This window comes from Loxodonta africana, unplaced genomic scaffold, assembly GCF_030014295.1.
Source record: "Loxodonta africana isolate mLoxAfr1 unplaced genomic scaffold, mLoxAfr1.hap2 scaffold_124, whole genome shotgun sequence".
NCBI classification, from domain to species: domain Eukaryota; kingdom Metazoa; phylum Chordata; class Mammalia; order Proboscidea; family Elephantidae; genus Loxodonta; species Loxodonta africana.
Window position 1 is genome coordinate 265945 of NW_026974886.1, and position 22162 is coordinate 288106.

Sequence of the window (22162 nt, forward strand, 5' to 3'; positions counted from 1 at the left end):
ACGGAGAGTCCTGCAGGCAAGAATAGACCTGATCGGACAGTCCCGATGGCCAGAAAGGCCTGAACAAAGAGTCTGGCAGGCGAGGAAAGACCCGAACGGCGAGTCCCGCAGGTGAGAACAGGCCTGAACGGAGAGTCCCGCGGGCCAGAATAGGCCCGAACGGAGATTCCTGCTGGCAAGCATAGGCTCTAACAGAGTCCCGCAAGCAAGGATAGGCCAGAGTAGAGTCCCGCTATCAAGAATAGGCCCGAACGGAGAGTCCCGCAGTTCAGAATAGTCCGAACGGAGACTCTCGCAGGCGAGAATAGGTCCGAACGGATAGTCCCTCAGGCCAGAACAGCAAAGAATGGAGAATCCCGTAGGCCACAATAGGCCTGAATACAGGAGCCCCACAGGCAAGAATAGGCCTGAACAGAGTCCCACAGCAAGAACAGGCCTGAATAGAGAAGCCCCACACTAAGGAACAGGTCCGAGTAAAAGAGCCGGCCACGAACGAACACACCGTGTAGCGCAGCCCTGCACGTATGCTCTGGCCCGAGTAGCGAGGCCATGCACGCACGAACAGGCCCGAATAGCAGAGCTCCGCAGGCTAGAACAGAACCAAATAAACGAGCTCCGTAGGTACAAAACGGTCTAATAGAGGAGTCCTGCATGGAAGAGGAGACCCGAAAGGAGACTCAAACAGGCAAGATTAGGTCCGAACGGAGAGTTCAGCAGGTGAGAATAGTCCCGAACAGAGAGTCCCGCATTCAATAATAGGCCCGAATGGAGAGACACGCAAGCAAAAGCAGGCCCGAACAGAGATTCCTGCAGCAATAATAGGCAACCTCCGGTGGCATACTGCATGTGCGTCACTTCTCCGAAGGCAAGGCCGAAATCAGAGCATCCAGGGCCCCAGCAGTCCAGAGTCTGTGGATGACGGCATAGGGATCACCTCTTTGCCACGTACAGGAGGGAGGACTGGGCCCTAGACTGGCTCTGCTAGAGCTCCAAGACCTTAGCTACTTGCCCTGACCTTGGCCTGTGCCTTCGACCGTGTGTGATCCCTAGATACGCTTCCCCTCTGACCACATTTAATCCGCTACCTGCGGATACCTGAGCGTGGACATCAACATCTATCACTGGCTGCAGTGTCACAGGTCACTAGGTGTCTCGGTTCAGGCTGACCTTAGCTGTCTTCTGCCCAGACAAGGAGCTTAATCCTTCAAAGGAAATGAGGACACGTGGTCACTGGCCGATATCCTGTCTTTCATCCACACAGCAGTCTAGATGAGGGTAAAGAGGCCAGGTCGGCCCGGTGAAGGCTGAGTGCGGGGCCTAAGGCTTCGTTCCCAATCAGCTCGGAGACAGCCACCGGAAGGCTGGCCCGAACTTCTGACGGGGACGGGTCACAAACACTGAGCCAATAGGAGAGGTCCAGCCTAACCGGCCAGTTCCGCAGAGCCCTCCATTTTACCCAAGGACACGCAACAGCCCCTTGTGTCTTTGGCCACAAAATCCAGGGCACACAGGGAATAACTTCACAGTAGCCAAACCCTGATGCGGACACGTTCGACACCCTGGGACAGCAGGCAGGTACCACTCTTCCACTTACACTAGGATATCGGTAGGCAAGGCGCCCTTCCTCAGCATCTGTGGCCCCTCTCTGGATGTGTTCATTCAGAGAAATCTCTTCATTCTACCCCTGAGACACATCACAAGTATGAGGGGCCTGAGAGAGAGCCTGGAGATGAAATGGGGTAGGCTTCTGGCTGTACCCCTTCCCCGTGGCTAGACAATAGCAGGTAGTCTCTCTGGAAGGTCTTAGCTTCTACTGATTCACATGGCAATACAGTAGGGGCGGACCACGGCCAGGTGGAGCTTGTGGGCAGATGCAACCTCTGAGGTGACGAATGCTTCCGCTCCTGCTTTGTATGGTGAAAACCTACCCCCGCCACCTGGGATGGGCAGAGAACATTGACCCACACCTGCCAGGGGCCTTTCCTGGGACTAAAGATCCCAACCTGGTCTCAACGTCGTCACCCTCTCAGCACACACCTTTCCTGCACACATAATCCTGCCTTTCTCCGTCAGTGCCCTATCCTACTAGGAAAAAAAGCATGCCGCTCAAAAAGGCTGATGCCAGGAAAATCGAGGAGACACTGCCGTTTTCCAAGTTTTTGCTGTCTACATGTCCCCACCTCCGCTGGAAGGCCGCGTACGCGGCCGGGCTCCGAAGGCAAGGCCGAAATCCTGGCAGACTGGGCCCCAGCGGTCCAATGGTTCATGGACGTGGGGACAGGGGTCGCCACTTTGCCACATACAGGAAGAATCCTTGGGCCCTTGACTGGCTCGCCATTCAGCTCCACGACGTCCACTACTGTCCCTGGCCTTTGGCCGGTGCCACATTGAACGTGTGCTCCGGAGCGATGTTTCTCCACCCATCACTATCATTCTGCCACCAGGGGATATGTGAGTGTGGGAGTCACCATTTGTCACTGGCAGCAGTGTCACAAGTCACTAGACTTCCAGCTACCCGCTGACCTAGGCTGCCTTCTGCCCCAGGCAAGGTCCCGAATCCTTTAACCCAGATGCTGACACCTGGCCACTGGCGGACATTCATTTTCATCAACACAGAGGTCTGAGTGAGGGTCAGCAGGCCAGGCAGGTGAAGTCAAGGCCAGGTGGGTGGGGCTAAGGCTTCTTTGCCATCCCAATCGAGACAGTCCCCCCACCGCAAGAGTGGGGGGAGGTTTTGATGGGCCTGGTGACAAGACTCAGCCAATGGCAGAGATCCGGCCCGCCAGGCAGATGACACTGGGCCCTCCATTCTGACCTATGGCACCAAGTGGCCACAGGGTTGGAGCACACCCTGGGAAAGGCTACGTAGGCACAAGGGAGCCCCTGGTGCGGACTGGTTCAGGGCAGTGGCAGAGCAGGCCAGGTACCTCTTTCCCACTTTCCTGAGGATATCAGTACACAAGGCATCCCCACTCAGCATCTCTTGCCTCTCTCTCTCTGTCTCTCTCTGGATGTGTTCATTCTCTGAAATCTCTTTCCTTCTCCCCCTGAGTCACTTCACAGCTTGGAGTGCCTGACAGAGGGCCTAGAGACGAAAGAGCAAAGGGGTAAGGTCTCTGGCTGTACTGGTTGCCCATGGGAAGAGAAGATCTGCTAGTCTCTCTGGAAGGTCTAGAGAGTAGTGATTGATTGGGGAGCTATATCACCGGCGGACCCTGGCCAGGTGAAGCTTGCTGACATGTGGCAGCCTCTCCGGAGACTACTAATTCCGCTGCTACATTGTATGCAGATACCTGGTGAGTGCCATGGGCAGAAAACATTGACAGGGACCTGCCAGAGGCCTATCCTGGGTCTGAAGAGTCCACCCTGGTCTCCAGGGACTCATCATCTCAGCACACACTTTGCCTGCACACAAGAAGTTCGCCTCTTTCCACAAATGTCTTCTCCTGCTAGGATACACAGGATGTCACTCAGACAAAGGAGAGCACAGGCAAAGTCAACAGAAGCCCCTATTTTCAAGATTTTGCTTCTGCTGGGCCACAGCCCCTGGTGGCACACTGCATGCCCGTCACTTCTCCAGAGACAAGGCTGAAATCCGGGCATCCAGGGCCCCAGCAGTCCAGAGTCTGCGGATGGCGCCATACTCTGCCGATGGTGGCACCTATTTGCCACGTACAGGAGGGAGGCCTCGGCCCCAGACTGGCTCCGCTAGAGCTCCACGACCTCAGCTGTTTTCCGTGACCTTTGGCCCGTGCCCTCTTGAGTGTGTGATCTCTAGTGACACTTCTCCTCCGACCACTCTCAATCCGCCACCTGCGGATACCTGAGCGTGGAAATCAACATCTGTCACTGGCTGCAGTGTCACAGGTCACTAGGTGTCTAGGCTCAGGCTGACCTTGGCTGTCTTCTGCCCAGGCAAGGAGCCTCATCCTTCAAAGGAAATGAGGACACGTGGTCACTGGCCGACATCCTTTCTTTCATCCACACAGCGGTCTAGATGAGGGTAAACAGGCCAGGTAGGCCAGCTGAAGGCTGAGTGCGGAGCCTAAGGCTTCTTTCCCAATCACCACGGAGACAGCCACTGGAAGGCTGGCCGGAACTTCTGATGCGGACGGGTCACAAACACTGAGCCAATAGGAGAGGTCCAGCCTAACCGGCCAGTTTCGCAGAGCCCTCCATTGTACCCATGGACACACAACGGCCCCTTGTGTCTTTGGCCAAAAAACCGAGGACACCCAGGGAATAACTTCACAGTAGGCAACCCCTGATGTGGACACGTTCGACACGCTGGGACAGCAGGCAGGTACCTCTTTTCCACTTATGCTAGGATAGCAGTAGGCAAGGCGCCCTTCCTCAGCATCTATGGCCCCTCTCTGGATGTGTTCATTCAGAGAAATCTCTTCGTTCTACCCCTGAGACACATCACAAGTATGAGGGGCCTGAGAGAGAACCTGGAGATGAAACGGGGGAGGCTTCTGGCTGGACCGCTTCCCCGTGGGTGGACAATAGCAGGTAGTCTCTCTGGAAGGTCTCAGCTTCTGTTGATTGACACGGGCAATACAGTAGGGGCGGACCCTGGCCAGGTGGAGCTTGTGGGCAGATGCAACCTCTCCGGCGACGAATAATTCTGCTGCTGCTTTGTTGGGTGAAAACATCCCCCCCGCCAACTCAGATGGGCAGAGAACATTGACCCACACCTGCCAGGGGCCTTTCCTGGGAGTAAAGATCCCAAACTGGTCTCAACGTCGTCACCCTCTCAGCACACACCTTTCCTGCACACATTATCCCTCCTTTCTCCGTCAGGGCCTTATCCTACTAGGGAACAAAGCACGCTGCTCAAAAAGGCTGATGCCAGGGAAATGGATTAGACACTGCCATTTTCCAAAGCTTTGCTGTCTACATGTCAAAGCCTCCGGTGCAAGGCTGCGTATGAGGCCGGGCTGCAAAGGCAAGGCCGAAATCATGACAGCCTGGGCCCCAGCAGTCCCATGGTTTACGGACGTGGGGACACGGATGACCTGTTTGCCACATACAGGAGAAATCCTTGGGCCCTTCACTGGCTCGCCATTCAGCTCCACGACGTCCACTACTGGCCCTGGCCTTTGGCCAGTGCCCCATTTAACATGTGCTCCGGAGCCATGTTTCTCCACCCATCACTATCATTCTGCCACCAGGGGATATGTGAGAGTGGGAGTCACTGGCAGCAGCGTCACAAGTCACTAGACTTCCAGGTACCCGCAGACCTAGGCTGCCTTCTGCCCCAGGCAAGGTCCCGAATCCTTTATCCCAGATGCTGACACCTGGCCACTGGTGGACATTCATTTTGATCAACACAGAGGTCTGAGTGAGGGTCAGCAGGCCAGGGAGGTGAAGTGAAGGCCAGGTGGGCGGAACTAAGGCTTCTTTGCCATCACCGTGGAGACAGTGCCCCCCACCGGAAGAGCGGGCGGAGCTTATGATGGGCCTGGTGACAAGACTCAGCCAATGGCAGAGATTCAGCCTGCCAGGCAGATGACTCAGGGCCCTCCATTGGGACCTAGGACACCTAGTAGGCACAGGATTTGTTCACTGTGGATGTGTGAGGGACTCAGTAACACTTGGAAAGATTTCCATGTGGGTGTGGTGCTCAAGTGTGAGCATCGGGGGGAATGGACCCCATGTGCACTTTGCATCCTTCTGGAGATTATGACACGACAAACATTCCCTCTTTATACTCCTGCATCTTGTAAGAGGACAGAGGGAATTGTTAGGCAGAACCATTTGAAAATACATGGCAAGAAATTTTATTGAAACATTAAATTCAAAATTAAATCTTCCTATGTTTTTCAACCTTCCCTACCTCATTTCAAAGAGGTAATTGGACTCACAGAGTTAAAGCCCTGAAACTTCGAGACTCTGAAGAGTCTGTTGGAACAGTCTCAGCTCATTGCAGTAATCACACTGAGTGAACTGGAACCCAGGGGAAGAGTGGGGGTCAGACAGCAGAGACCTACACATTGGGAAGGGGTGAGGCCTGCTTCTTGATAATGCCCTGGGCTAGGTGGCAGCACCTCAAAGGGTAATGCAGGCACACAAGTAGACAAACCACGTTACGGTGTTCCCAGCCCTGCCAAGGTTCTCATGCTCCATCTGGGAATGGAAGCAGCAGAGACAATGCTTCTAAAGAGATCACCCACATAGGCTGAGGCGATGGGTGTGTGAAAGATCTCCAAACCTTGGTCCTTCTTTAGACCCCGGGATACCCAGAAAATAAACCAACACCAAATATACCCCTACAAAGAAGTAAGGTTAAAATTTTACCCCAATTTTGTAAGCCGAGACCTGAGTTGGAATTCAGTTTATTTAAAGAAATATCAAGTTTTCTTGTACACATGAATTTGTGCTGATTCACACTTACAATTCATATTATTCATTCATCCATGAAGTCAGCAAACATTTACACTACAAGAGCTATATGTGAGACCCTATGGCAGTTGCTCTTGATGATGAAATGACTCAGAGAATTTCCCTCAATGCCTGGTGAGAGAAACAGCCAAGTTAACAGTTGTATCAGTCATATATTGCTGTGTAACAAATGACCCCAAATTGTCGTGTCTTAAAAGAGCAACAATTTACCAGCTCACAATTTTTCAAGTTGTCAGTTTGGAGCTCTTCTGATCTGCGCCAGCCTCAGTGGCTCACAACATGGCTTCCTCATGTGTCTACAATTTGCTTCCAGGTAGCTGGGAGCCAGTTCATAACATCAAGTCAGTGAAACCGCTAGATCCTCCCTCCATTGGTCTTCCATCATCTAGCAGGCTGGCATGAGGATGTTCCCATGAGTCCTCAGGGTTTAAGAGCAACAAAAGGGAAGTCTCAATGTAAAGTCTTTCAACTCTCTCATTTTATCAGGTTTTCTACCATCCCAATGTCCAAAACAATAATGTCAGCCCCAACTAAGGGATGGAGAAAGACTCCTACTGCTAATGAAAGGCGCTCCAGAGTCTCATAGAAGGCATGGGCACAGAGAGAGGATGAATGTGTAGACACTTCTTACATCAACCACAATAAGTAAATGCAATTGTGTTTTATGCTGTGGTAAAGGGTTTTGCAGGTACAATGGAGTAGGGAGCAAGAAGTGAACAAATCTACCAGGAGGATATTTAGGGAAGAGCAAAACCAGGAAGTGATGCCTGAACCCAGTTGGGAATATGATTGGATAGTTAAGGGGTGACAAAAGGCCCGGGTCCAGGAAGCCCCATGTCTTCTCCAGAGAGAAGTCTGAGGAGACAGGCTGAAGCCACTGAGGCATTTGAAACATTTGTGACCAGGTGCAGATCATCTTTTGTTCTACTGTTTTCCAACCACTCATTCCTATTTATAGTTTGGAGTCATACAAGAGTAGACCCTAGCATTTCCCTGTTGAAACTTTTATTTTCCTCTGAGAAGTCATCACCACCCCAATGTTCTTAACCGCTTCCTCAAATCTGTCTCCATTTACCAGCTCCTTTTCTATATGGGCTCCAGAGTGAAAACAGAGCCTGGAAGATGCAGAGGTCATGGACTTTCCCCAAGTCAACTCCTAAACTTCCCATTCTGGCTGACCACAAATTCCTGAGTCTTAGCATTTTATGGTGAGCTTATAAGCCCAATCTGTTCCAATGGGGCCAGTTCTCTTAACCACCATGCTTCACCAGAGAGTAGGCCATCAGCTGGGATGGGAGAGAAAATCTTCTAGTCACGGGGAAGAGCCTGTGTGAAGCCTCAGAGGCTAAGGAGACCTGAGAGGTGTTCAGAGCGGACATTGTATGACCAGGGTTGGAGAGACATGATTCCAAGAGAGTCAAATGAGAATTTTTGGAGAAATCAACTCCTGGTCACACTGTAACGATTCCCTGTACTCTCTCTCTCCCCACCAAGGGATAGTAACGACATGGAGTGCAGAGAAAAGTTGCAATTCCTTTTTTATATCTAAGCCCCCTTTTCCCAGTCTGGGACTGGCAGTATTCAAGCTCCTACTTGAACTGTTTCATATTTTTCTTTTTGCTGTGTTTCTATTTAAAGTGGGCCCATGGAACTGAGCAATGTCAGGAATGATGTCACACAGGGTTGTGGAAGCCATGCCGTTCATGCTGATCTCATCTACTCTTTTGGAGAGGGTGTCGATCTGAGATCCTGTGGGAGAGCACCTGGAACTACTCTATCACAGAAATTCTGGACTAAACCGGGGTCCCCAAGTCACCAAACGGTCATGCATCATGAAGAGCTGGGAAAAGAGATAAAGATCCTTCAGAACATCATTATGATTGGACATCTTCACCCAGACAGGATGAAACAGTGATACAGAAGGAAGAGGCCTTTCTCTAAGACTCTAGATAAGGGTGAGAGGAAAAATTGTCCCAGATTGATGTGTGTTACGGAACAAAGGGTCTGGTTTCCACCAGAAAAGACAGCCATGATAGGACAAGATGAAGGAATTGGGAATGGATAAGGTCATAAGGAGGAGCGTCCTGAGAAAGCATTTCCTGTCATTTGGTGGACAATTAACCAAATTCTTATATCAACAAGAAATGTAGGAATAAGTGAGGGATCAAGCTACAGAATTCATTGGGAGTTTGAGAGCTTTCCAGAACAGGTGCAGACGAGGCACTCTGTTGTTCAGGATCTGTACCTGGTGGAAAGGAAGGAAGCCAGTGGACAACTAGGGCAGAGAGTATAGGATGGGGCAAAGGGTGGTTAGAGAGAGAAGCGTACTTTATTATATTTTCTAATGACATGATACTAATGTACTATGTGAAGAATTAAGAAAATATCTCAGGAGGTTCTGGGAGTGAGAAGTTGAAGGAGCCCAGAGCCCACATCATTGAGGGCAGAAGATGGCTTGCAGACTCCTCCCCTAGATTCAGGAACTTTCCTTCTCCTATGTCTTCTCCCCACATCTCCCGAAGGGCCTAAAAAACCCTCACAGCAAAGAGAGCTATAGAATTTTTTTACATTCCTACTTTTCTTAACCTGAATTTTGTCTAGGATCTTTAATTTGCCACTCCTTTCAGGGCAGTTTTGTTGCCCTCTCCACTACCATTATTTTTGCTACCCCCCACCACTACTGTAGTGCTGCCCTCCACTGGCCCTATTTCCTTTTGCTTCCTAGGTTTCTAACTGGCCTCTAAAACCCTCTTGAGAGATCCCCTGCTGCAACTTCTGTCACGGAGCTTGCACTCCACTCCCAAGATGCTTCCATCTCTTTCTTCCTTAACTCGCCAATCCTACCTTCACACTCAGAAAAATACAGACTCTTATGTTGACATATACAACCCACACACACACACAGTTGATGTGGTTGTGTCTTGGCTACTGAGATTTGTACCATCGGACTCCCAAATATGGACATCTCTTTCTGCCTCACACTGAAAGAGTATTTCTCATAATGACATGGTGAGAGCTTTCTGTTCAGGGAAAGGCAATTTTAAAGGAGAAGTTTTAAATTATACATAAATATACAAATTTTGCTCTAAGTATAATTCCTTGAATAACAGGTCTTCCCTTAATGGCCACATAAACCAGGGACTCCATCAGCCTGAAACCAGAAGAACTAGATGGTGTGAAGCTACAGTCAATAACTGCCCTGACAGAGGATACTTGCAAGTTATAAAAATGATGGTACCCTCAAATACAGCCCTTATACTGAAAGAAAAGACCAAAATGAATGTCAGAGACACTCTGAAACTTGCTCTTAAACGTAAAGTAGCTAAAGCAAATGAAAGAAATGATGAAGTAGAAGAGCTGAAGAGAAGATTTACAAAGGGCGGCTCAAGAAGACAAAGTATGATAATGACATGTGCAAAGACTTGGCGTTAGAAAAACAAAAGGGAAGAACATGCTTGGCATCTCTCAAGCTAAAGGAACTGAAGAAAAAATCCAAGCCTCGACATGCAGTAGTGAAGGATTGTACGGGCAAAATATTGAACAACACAGGAAGCATCAAAATAAGATGGAAAGAATACACAGGGTCACTGTACAAAACAAACAAACAAACAAACATGGGTCGATGTTCAACCATTTCAGGAGGCAGCATGTCATCAAGAACTGATGGTATTGAAGGAAGAAGTCCACGCTTCACTGAAGGCATTGGCAAAAAACAAGACTCCAAGAACTGACAGGTACCAATTGAGATGTTTCAACAAACACATGCAGCACTGGAGGTGCTCAATCGTCTATGCTGAATAATTTAGCCAACCGATTGGAAGAGATCCATGTTTGTGCACATTCCAAAGAAAGTGATTCAACAAAATTCAGAAACTATCAAACAATATCATTAATATCAAAACCCTGTAAAATTTTGCTGAAGATCATTAAAAAGAAGTTGCAACAGAAATTCAAGTCAGATTCAGAAGAGGATATGGAATGAAGAATATCAGTGCTGATGTCTGATGGATCTGGGCTGAAAGCAGAGAATACCAGAATACCAGAAAGATGTTTCCATCCGTTTTATTGACTATGAAATGGCATTATACTGTGTGAATCATAACAAATTATGGGTAACACTTCAAAGAACGGCAATTCTAGAACACTTAAGTTTGCTCATGTGAAACCTGTACATAGACCAAGAGGCAGTTTTTCAGAGAGAATAAGGGGTACTATGTGGTTTAAAATCAGGAATAGTTTGTGTCAGGATTCTACCCTTTCATCACATTTATTCAATCTGTATGCTGAGCAAATAATCCAAAAAGCTGCACTCTATGAAGAAGAACGTGGCATTAGGTTTAGAGGAAGATTCATTAACAACCTAAGATATACAGATAACACAAACTTGGTGAAAGTGAAGAGGACCTGAAGCACTTAGCGGTGAATATCAAAGACTACAACCTTCAGTATGGGTTGCACCTCAACATAAAAAAAACAAAAATCTTCACAACTGGACCAATAAGCAACATCAAGATAAACAGAGAAAAGATTGAAGTTATCAAGGATCTCATTTTATTTGGTTCCCCAGTCCATGCTCATGGAAGCAGCAATCAAGGAATCAAATGATGTATTGCAAATCTGCTGCAAAAGAACTCTTTAAGCTGGTGACAAGCACAGATGTCACTCTGAAGGCTAAGGTGTGCCTGACACAAGCCATGACATTTTCAAATGCCTCATATGCATGTGAAAGCTGGACAATGAATAAGAGAAACCGAAGAAGAAATTCTGTCTTTGAATTATGGTGTTGGTGAACAATATCGAATATACCACAGACTGCCAGAAGAACAAACAAGTCTGTCTTGTAAGAAGTACACCTGGAATATTCGTTACAAGTACACATGGTGAGTGTTTGTCTCAGATACTTTGGACATGTTATCAGGGGAGACCAGGCCCTGGAGAAGGACATTATGCTTGGTAAAGTAGAAAGTGAAAAAGAGGAAGACCCTCAGCGAGATGGATTGACACAGTGGCTGCAACAATGGGCTCTAGCATAGTAACAAGTGTGAGGATGGCACAAGACTGGCCAGTGTTTTGTTCTGCTGTATATAGGGTCACGATAAATTAGAACTGATCTGATGACACCTAACAACAACAATATGCTGTTCAGCTCACTGCCTGTCTCTTAGTTTGCTGTACTGTGGTGGTTTGGATGTTGCTATGATGCTGGAAGCTAGGCCACCAGTATTTTGAATACCAAGACGGTTATCCATGGTGGACAGGTTTCAATGGAGCTTCAAGACTAAGACAGACTAGGAAGAAAGACCTGGAGATTTACTTCTCAAAATTAGCCAATTAAATCCTTACAGATCACAAGAGAATACTGTCCAATTCACTTGCTTTGGACACGTCATCAGGAGAGATTAATCAGTCCTAGAGGAGAATATCATGGTTGGTGAAGAAGAAGGCCAACAAGGCTGTAGGAGACCCTTGGTGAGATGGACTGGCACATTAGCCATAATGATGGAATCTAAATTGCTGGCATTTGTGAGGATGACACAGGACCTGGCAACCTTTAGTTCTGTGTTACCTAAGTTCACCATTAGTCGGAGTCACCTCAATGGCAGCTAGCAAAAAAATTACTGTTTGAGAGGAGAACTGAGATATGAACTTGATACAATATACCAAATATTAAAATGTTCAAAGATCTCATGTTTACTATGAAAGAATAGGAATTGAAAATACAACTTTCAAATCACTAGAAGGAAAAAGAAAGTAAGAGAAATTTCATCATTCCAATAAAAAAAGAAACAGGAAAGGCAGAATAAAAAAAAAAAAAAAAAAAAAAGAACTGTGAATGTGAAGTATAATATGGGAATTATGTCTAAATGTATGAGTAATAGCAAGAAAAAGGGATTAATACCTAAGGAAAAAACATGTACACTCAGCTTAGACTTGCAAATCCAGCCATATCTTAGTTATAAAACAAAATTAAAACATAATGACAGAAACTTTTAAATGATGTAAATGAAATTTCTACTGTCTAATGACTACATGAACAACCCTCTGCCAGATACTGCTGATACAGAAATGATTAAGAAAAGATTCCTTGCAGTCTCGTGAGAGAAACAGCCCAGTTAACAAACCAGTTATCAATTGCTGTATAACAAATGACCCAAAAATGAAGTGCCTTAAAAGAACAAGCAGTTACTTCGCTCACAGTTTTGCGGGTTCGCATTTTGGGGTTCTTCTGGTCTGGGGCAGACTCACCCGCTCTCAGCTGGGCTCCCTCATGTTTCTGGAATCAGCCACCAGGTCAGCTGGCGGGCAGAGGGCCTGAAATCTTCTCAGCTGGATTCTCTAATGATCTCTTGTCATTTATTAGGGTGGCCTGGGCTGTTCCCGTGGGTTCTCAGCATTTGAAGAGCAGCAAGAGGGCAAGGAGGAGCCCTGGTGGTGCAGTGGTTAAGGGCTCAGTTGCTAACGGAAAGGTAATCAGTTTGTACCCACCAGCTGCTCTGCAGAAGAAAGACATGGCACTCTCCTTCTGTAAAGATTACAGCCTTGGAAACCCTATGCGGCAGTTCTACTCTGTCTTTCAGGGTCACTATGAGTTAGAATATACTTGAGAGTGATGGGTTTGGTTTTTGGTAAGACAGCAAGCCACGATGTGTCTAATTATATCCGGTCTCTGCTTCTATTAGTCTTTGTACTGTCCCAAAGGCCAAAGCAATCATAGATCAGTCCAAATTCAAGGACTGGAAGAAAAATCTTGCTCTTGAGAAAGGGAGCTGTAAGTCATGTAATATGTATGGATACATACATATTAGAACATGTGGCCATTTTTGCTATCCATCACAACATGTAAATGCAATCAAGTTTGTCCCTAGTTGTGGCAGAAGCATTTCTTAAATACAATAGAGTATGGAGCAGGGTGGGAAATTCTACCCGGTGTAGGGTTGGAAAGGCTTTCACCAGGAAGTGATGCTTGACCTAAATTTTGAAATACGAGTGGATGGTTAGGAGATTTTCTTTTTTTTATATACTTCCAACCACTTGTCCACATTCTACCATCTGTAGTCACACAAAACGAGCCCTCTGCTCCCATGTTGACATCTTTCATTTTCCTTCAAATCCTCAGGCTCTCCTCTACCTACCAAGCACAACTTCTCAAACTCTGCCTTAAAATGTTTCAATAATTTGTTTGTTCCTTTTCTAATTGCCCCCCGGACAAAAAAGGAGATCAAGCAGAGGACAGTGGACCTTTCCCCGAGGGCTCTCCTAAGCCTCCCAGGCAGGTTGACCATAGACGTCTGGAGTCTCAGTGCTCTTCTGTGATGATGTAATCCTACCCTTTTTAGTGGCTCCAAGGGAGAAGCATGTGGACAGGCCAAGAGGCTTCACAGGGTTTAGAGTCAGGAGGTCAAGAGAGAGTGGCCTAGACACCACCACTGAGTGATGGTACCTCCAGGCAACAGACTGAAAACTCCATTGTGCATGGATGGCTACGAAGGGTGAGTATTTTGGAAGAGTTTTCTTTTATTTAATCAATAGATATATATTGAGTATCTCCTATGGGTGAGGCTCTGTCTCACTTTCTGGGACTGCCAAAAACAAGGCAGAACCCATCTTTGTCCCCAAGTTATTTATAATCCATTTGGAAGACACAAATTGGAAAATTAGCATCTTCTATGACTCAGTGCTATGATGGAGGATTACTAGGTGCTCTGAATACATAAAGCAGGAGCACAGACTGGGTACCTTGGAGGAGGAACCAGTCAACAGGAAGAAAGAAAACGTCTACTAGTCAGAGGGAGCAGCCTGTGTGAAGCCTAAGTGGCAAAGGAGGACTGAGAGGTGTTCAGAGTGGACATTGTGTTTCTAGGGCTGGAGAGATTTGATTCAGGGCCAAAGAAGAGGTTTGGGAGAAACAGCGACTCATTATACTCTTCTATTCCCTCAACTCACAGTTTCCTTCCTCTTGGATGTTGACTTAAGTGAACATTTCAATTCATTTTTAAGATATAATTTCCCTCCTCCCAGCCTCCTAGCCTCTCCCACAACAGTTGCCATATTTTTTCCTAGTGCGCTGTTTAGATTCAAACTGGGCCCTTGGAACTGAGCGATGTCAGCGATGATGTCACACAAGAGTTACTGGAAACCTTGGTGCTCACTCAGATCCCAACTGCTCTTTGGAGAGGTTGTGGCTCTGAGGTCTCCTGTGGGAGAGCGACTTTGGATACCAAATTACAAACGGTTCTGCCTAAATCAAGGTCCCCAACTTGTGAGAGTTTGGGACATCATCTCTACGTGGGAGGAGGAGAAACATCTTGCTGGTGACCATCCTTCCTGGTTCATCTTCACCCAGCCAGGATGGAGTGGCAATACATGAGGAAGAGGCCTTTCTCTAAGGCCCGAGGTAAGGATGGGAGGAAAATTCAGTCTGTGTGATGGGTGCTGGGCAGCAAGAGGTCTGATTCACCCTGGAAACAAGGACCACAAGAGATCACCGAGGCTCTCACCTGAAAAAACTTCCTGTCAATTAGTAAACAGTAAAAAATTATACTGTGAATAAATAAATGAAGGAATAAATATGTGAGTGAAGTATAGAATTCTACTCTCATCTGAGGGGCTTTCCATAACAGTAGCACACAAGTCAAATCTGTGAACTCTCCTGCTTTGTTAGTGGAAAGAACGCAGGTGGGCAACTAGGGCAGTGGGTATAGAACCAGGGAGAAGGGTGGTTACAGAGACTTGTACTTAATTTTTTCATGAGACTGAATTAATACATCATGTGAATTAAAAAAATATATCAAATTTATCAGGAGGTTTTCGGAGTGGGTGGTGTGATGGAGCACAGTACCACACGTTCACTCAGAGTTCCCAGTCAATGTAAGCTGCCACAGTCCTCAGCCTGGACTCAGGGGGAAGAAGGTCCAGGAAGGCCCTGCCCCTCTAGCTCTAGGGATTTCCCTTCTCCTCCAAGGTCTCCTGACCATCTTTTCCTAAGGGTTTAACAGTTCTTCTAGGTAAAGACAGCTATAGTATAGATCTTTTTTTTTTCCTCTTGTAATTGCAAAGTTTAATTTTTTTAATTGTGTTGAAAATATACATAAAACGTAACTGAATAATTTCTAATGTATGAGTCAGTGATACTCATTACATTCTTCAAGTCATGTAACCATTCTCAATATCCTTCTCCAAACTTTTCTACAACCATTAACATAACCTCAATGCCCCAGTGGAAAAACTTCCCCTTCCCCCTGCCCACAACTGGCAACGACCAATAATCTTTGCTTTCTATATATTTGCTTATTTCATATAAGTCAGATCGTATAGTATTTGCCCTATACTTAGGGCAAATACTAACTTATTCCATTTAGCATGATGTTTTCAAAGCCTAGCAGGAAAGAATTTTAAAATTCCAACTATAGCTAACCTCAGTTTCTGCTATCATTCTTAGTTATCCATTCTTTCTCCGACTAGTGTGCCCCCGCCCTTGTCTTCATTGTTGCTGCCCCATTCTGCCCTTCAGTGGCTGAGCCCTGCTTTCTGCTCCCTCCTTGATCTCTGTATCCTTCTAACCAACTGCTGGCATGTTCCATCTCTGAATCTTGTCTCTCTCTCGAGCTTTCCCTCCATCCAACGCACCCAACCTAGCTCCATCTCTTTCTGCATCCTGAACTCTGCAGTCCTTCCCACAGATTCAGAAACATACACAGACCTTTAGGTTGACACAGACAACCCACTGAGACATACACAGGAGAGGTGGTTGTGTGTTGTCCATCTGAAATTCTCGCATCAAGGTTCTCAGATACGGCCATCTCTTTCTGCCTCACTTCATCTACTAAGGACTGGGCTTCTATTCCGAGAAAAACAATTTTCATCTTCTACTGTGGCTGGGTTAATAGGGGTGCAAGGAAGAGGTATACATGTAAGAATCATAACTAAATATACACATTCTTCTCTTTACGTATAACTCCTCTATAAAAAGCCTTTCAGTAAAAAGAGGATGAAAAGAGGTTACCATTGCTCTGGAGTGTTTACACTCCAAATTTACTAAGAATATCACCCACATACAAAACGTCAAGAAACACATTTATTATGAAGCTTCATGGGAATGAGGTCATTTCTAAGTTCCAAAGGAACAAATTCATTGGAATTCAATAAATGTGGAATTAAAGAAAAATAACTTCTTAAAAAATGAACTACCATAAACAGTGCCACTTTACAATGGAGACTTTGTCTTCCACAGCAGTGCCCCCAAAGGGTGGTGGGTCTCTGGGGAAGAAGAAAGAAACCATGGGGTCTGCAGAGGTGGAGGATGTGGTGATGGAAAGGCCTCCAGGGGTCCCTATGACCAAAGCTTTGGCTCACAGGTGAGGATAAGGACCCTGAAAGCTCAAGTAAATTAACTCACTATTCTCAGAGGTCTCTATCCAAGAGGAAAATGCGCAAGAGTCAACAACATCCCAAGAAAAAAGTCGAAGCTCCAGGCCAAGGAAGATTCCAAAACAATCCGAGAACTCTTTTCTGTCCATCTTGCCCCGAGCAGACCTCTCATTCCTCCAGTTACGGGGCTGCCCCAGGAAAGCGATGGATCAGGTGCGCATAATTCACCAAGGTGCGCACGGTCAAGGGGGTGGCGGTCGCCTGGCAGACCAAAACCTCCTTTGCTCCCGTGGGCAAGATGCCCCAGGTCTTTGAGGCTGAGCTCTCTGAGGAGAACACCATCGGCTCTGCCCCCAGTCTGGTCAACACTGACTCCCTGGTCAGCACCCTGGAGCCCTGGCAGGAGGGGCCCCAGGCCCGTACCCAGGAGCCCACTGACCAAGGGGAGGAGCATGCTGAGAGACCCCGCGCAACCACCCCGGAGTGGCTGGTGACCCGTGAGCACGGCTTCCGCTGCGTGGCCTGCTGACGCGTGTTCGAGTCCCAGGAGGCCCTGGTTGCGCACGCAGAGCATGGTGTGAGCCAGGGCTTCAGCTGCCGGGTCTTCTTCAAAGAGCTAATGGAGAGGCGGCTGCCAGGCTCAGTCCAGCGAAGGCCCAGACGCTGCCACCAGCTGGCCAGGCGTTGCCTGATGGCCGCCAAGAAGAGGGAGGTGAGGGAGAAGAGAGCAGTCTGCAGGCGCCTGGAGGAGCAGCTGGAGAAGCAGAGAGAAGAACTGAAGAGGCTGAGGCACCAGCTGGACAGGCTGCAGAGGCAGGAGACCAGGCTGGAGAAGGCACAGGCGCACCACAGAGGCCAGAGGGGAAAGCGCCTGAAGACGTGCTAGAACCCCGGGATTAGGAGGAGCAGGGCCTTTGGGCTGGAAACGTGGGCCCTTCAGCAGAGACCTCAATTCAGGTTCGTTTAACCCAGCCCCCGTGGAAGATCATACCCTCCTTCCACTGTGACCCCAACCCTCCCAACCCAAGGGCACAGAAAACTCCAGCCAAGGGGGATCTGGATAGAAGAAGCCCCAGATAGCTGACCACAGATGCCAGGTCCCCTCAGAGGCTCCCCTGGCCCAGGAGAGGACAGGACAGGCCTCATTTGGATGGTGAGATCTTGGGACCCTAAGGATGAGCACAGCATAAATAGGGAAACGGAAATGGGATTTCAGTGGGACTTGGGAGGATTGGGGGGGCCCTGCTGAGGTGTGATGGTGAAGGGGGTGTCACTGAGTTCTTTGGAGGAGAAGGAATCAGAGAGATGGCAGGCTGTTGGGAAACATGCCTGCAGGTGAGCAGTGGACATAAAGCCCTAAACAAACAACTCTGGGTCCCTTCCCAGCAGTATAGAGGCAGAGAAAGAAGCATGGCTTGGTAGGAGGAGAGAAGGGCAGGTTGAAGGAAAATGAACTCACCCCAGCAATGTCTTCTGGTCTCCTAGGGTGAATTTGGGTTTATGATTGGGATGCATCCTTTTTGCCACATTGGGGGAATGTTAAGTGGGAGATGGTGTAGAAAAATCCCCCTGGATGTTAACCATTTCTGGATAAGAGTTGATCCAGGGCTTGCAGGATATTTCCTGTAGAGCATGTCCTAGGGGAAGGGGTAGAGCTTTGGAACTTTTTCTTCTCCTTAAAATCAAGCTGTACATTCCGATTCTTGACATGTCAAACAAACTTGCGAATTTTTTTTTTTTTCCCCTGTGGTCCAATCTGACCTGTCCCGAGGTCAAAGAACTGGAAGAAAAAGGCCCTCTGAGGTGAAAGAACCAAAAGAGAGGACAAGCTTCAAACCCAGGGAGAACAGCGAGAACACAGGTGATCAGAGGTAATGGTGGGAAGGGGCAGATTCAGGCCCAGACTCAACAGTGGACAACAAAGCCCCAGTCTCAGTCGCGACATCAAATCCCAAGTCTGGGGAAGCCCTGGACATGACAGGGGTGTATCCATGTCTCTGGGAGATGAGACCACAAGTATCACAGGGAACCCCCAGGGGCAGAGGAATGGAGGGCAGGGCCTCTAGGATGGGCACCTCCATCCACAGTCTGTCCTGTGTGTATTCCTCAGAGTGACAGAGACAGCTCCTGCGAGGCAGAGGGTCACAGACAGAAAAGAACCAAGGTGTTCAGACCAGGTAAATTCTGCAGTCTCCTAAGGATCCAAAACGAAAAATCAGAGATTCTCAGAGGTATCAGGGTGGGAGGGGTTGGCATTCCCAGGCTGGGGAGAGGCTGGCTGGGGAGGTGCTGCTTTCTGAAATCTTTTCATCAACATCTTTCTTCTTAAAAGCTACCTTCCCAGTTGATGTCCTCTATGATCTAGGCTCAGACCTGAATGGGGCCTAGAATGCACAAAGGTGGGTTATCCAGTGGGGCTAGGCAGGGAGGAGGTGGAAGCAGCATATCCAGGAAAGAGAATCTTCTAGAGGCGCATGAGTTACCTAGTGAATTGCACATGGCGTCCAGCCTTCTGAATTTAGCTGTAGACGTGTGCTTGCAAGACATGTTTGAGGGGTAACTCTACTGACTTCCCAAAATTATTTTTGGTCATTTCCAGTTATAGAGACCAGAAGAACTCACTAGCTCCAAGAACAACAAGAAATCCACTGGATCTGATTATTACTTTCTGCGGTGTGCTCTCCTGCCAGTGATTCAAATCTTTTGTCTGTCATTCTAGAGAATTTTCGCCTATTTTAAATATCTAACAAAACACGTTAAAATATACGTATATCTATGATGTTTATGAATTTCCAAAGCTCTGAAATTGTTTTTTATTACATTTGCAAGATTACAGATTTGTATGACAAAAAAATTTATGTCAGGGTCCCACTCTCATATGTAATTTGGTCCTGCTCCCCCAAGGTATCCAATGTTAATAGACACACGTGTATCCTTCCCTACACCTCTCTGCAGGGACACATATACACAGTCACAGGTACACAAGTACATCTGCTGGGGTGTCTACTTTTATGGAAGCCTGGTCACACTCTACCCACATTACTCTCGCCCCTTATTTCACTTGATATTCTACCTTCATTCTCTTTAAGTCATTAGATATGGCACTGACACTATATTTTTGGGTTTTTAACTTACATGAATAATTTAAATAGATGATATCAATTCAGTACACTTTATCTGGACTTCTACATGTTGTTGTCAGAAGCTATCAAGTCAGTTCTGACTCACAGTGGCCCTTTGCACCGCAGAACAAAGCATCACCCGGTCATGTGCAATCCTAACAATCTTTGCTCTATTTGAGCACACTGTTGCAGCCACTGTATCAATCTCATTGAGGGTCTTCCTCTTTTTCACTGGACCTCTGCTTTACCAAGCATGATGTCCTTTTCCAGGGACTGGTCCCTCCCTCTTGATAACATGGTCAAAGCCATTCTTGCTTCTAAGGAATATTCTGGCTTTCTCCCTTTAAGACAGATTTATTCGTCCATACATAACACTACTAAAATGGGAACATTATCATCCATGCTTTTTAAGTCCACTCTTCCTGCGTGTTCTAGCTCTCCTCCCCCTGTTCTTTCCTGCAAGTGAATCCAAGATAATTCAGGTTAACAATGCGGTAAGTAGTCTCTCTTGTCCTTGCTTAAACAAGCACACAGACTTATACACACTCATAAACATAAACACGTACCCAAGCATATTCAAACAATTGATATTGTTTAACCCAGATGTGCTCATTTTATGTACACTTCTCTGCATGCACCTTGATTTTTTCAGTAATACTTCAGTAATACTTCACAGAGATTTTTCCCACTCAACTACTACAACTCATTTATTGATGATGTAGCTTTACCATAAGTTATCTATCATTCAACTATCAATGTACAGTCAATGTTTGGTCAATACTAATAACAACTATCCTTTGTGTACTACAGGATCTGTTTCTGTGGAATAGACTCCATAGAGTGAGATTTCCAGTTCAAAGTATGTTTTAAAAGTACAGAGCCATGGCCATGTCTTTCCCCTAGAGGCTGTCCTAAAGCACATTTCCAGCCATGTCTCAGGGTATCCTTCTCCCCACAGCCCAGCCAGCCATAGATGGTGTTGATTTTTAAATCGTGCCAGTTTCACTGAGACTTTGATATTTTCTTAACTACCAGTGTTTTTGAGCAACTTGGACTATGTTTATCGGGCATGTGGATTTGCTGTGAACGATCTGTTTGAATTCACTGCTCATTTTTCAAGTGCTTAACTTTTATCCTTCTGTGTAAAACGGAAATTGTTATTAAGTCTTGTCATCTCCATTTCACATGATTTTCCAAATCTATCATTTGTGTATCACATTTTTGCAAGCTTTGTCCCCCAGAACGATCACTTGAGTCAGCACCATTAAATAAATAAATAAATATAATTTTCTCAAAATAACGCCTTTGTATCAATGGTTATTGTGACTTCTTAGCAGATTTTGTTTCATTGGTCGACTTGTCAGTTTCTATGCTATGTAATATCAATTTGTTCTGTTACCTGAAGAGGTAGACACCTGTCAGTATCCTGCTTTTTCATGTTTTTCTTCTCTATACCGTTTAAAGCAGCTGTAGTGTTGCAGTGATTAAGTGCTCATCTGCTAATCCAAAGAAGGTTTGGCAGGTCGAACCCACCAGGGGGCACTGAGGGGAAAGACCTGTTGTTCTGCTCCCATAATGATCACAGCCTAGAAAACCCTCTGGGCAGTGAAATGGGATCGCTATGAGTCAGAAATGGACTCCAAGTCTCCTAACACCAGCAACATCCTCTGTTATCTACTGTACTATTTGTAGCATACGATTACTGTATGCAATTCAAAAACAACTATCTTAATATTCTGACTGGAAATACATTCCACTTATATATTAGTTTTAGGGACCTCCATTTAATTGACAAGACTTCTCATTTGAAAATATGGCATATTTTTTGCATATATTCAGGTTTCATTTTATGTACTTTAGTACATTAGTTTTCGTCACAGAACTCCTTTGCTGCTCTGGTCAAAACAATGTTTTCCTAAATATTTTACAATTTTGAACACAGTTTGATCCAGTCAAGCAGTAGGGGCAAGAGAACGGTCTGCTCTTCTCACCCTTGCCAATTTGAGACCCTCATGTCTATACTGGAGAGAAACCATTGATTTTGATGTATTTGTGTTTTATTCAGGTACGCAATTATATCATCATTATTTGAAAAATCTCTTATTATACTTATACTAGGTTATTTAAATTTTCTAGTTTATTCCTTCACCTTAAAACTATGTTGATACCAAAATATTTGTCTAGTTCCAAATTTATCAGAATGAGTTGAATATTAATTTTCCATTTGTCTCACACCTGCTAAGTTTGGGGGAGAATCTATTATGCCC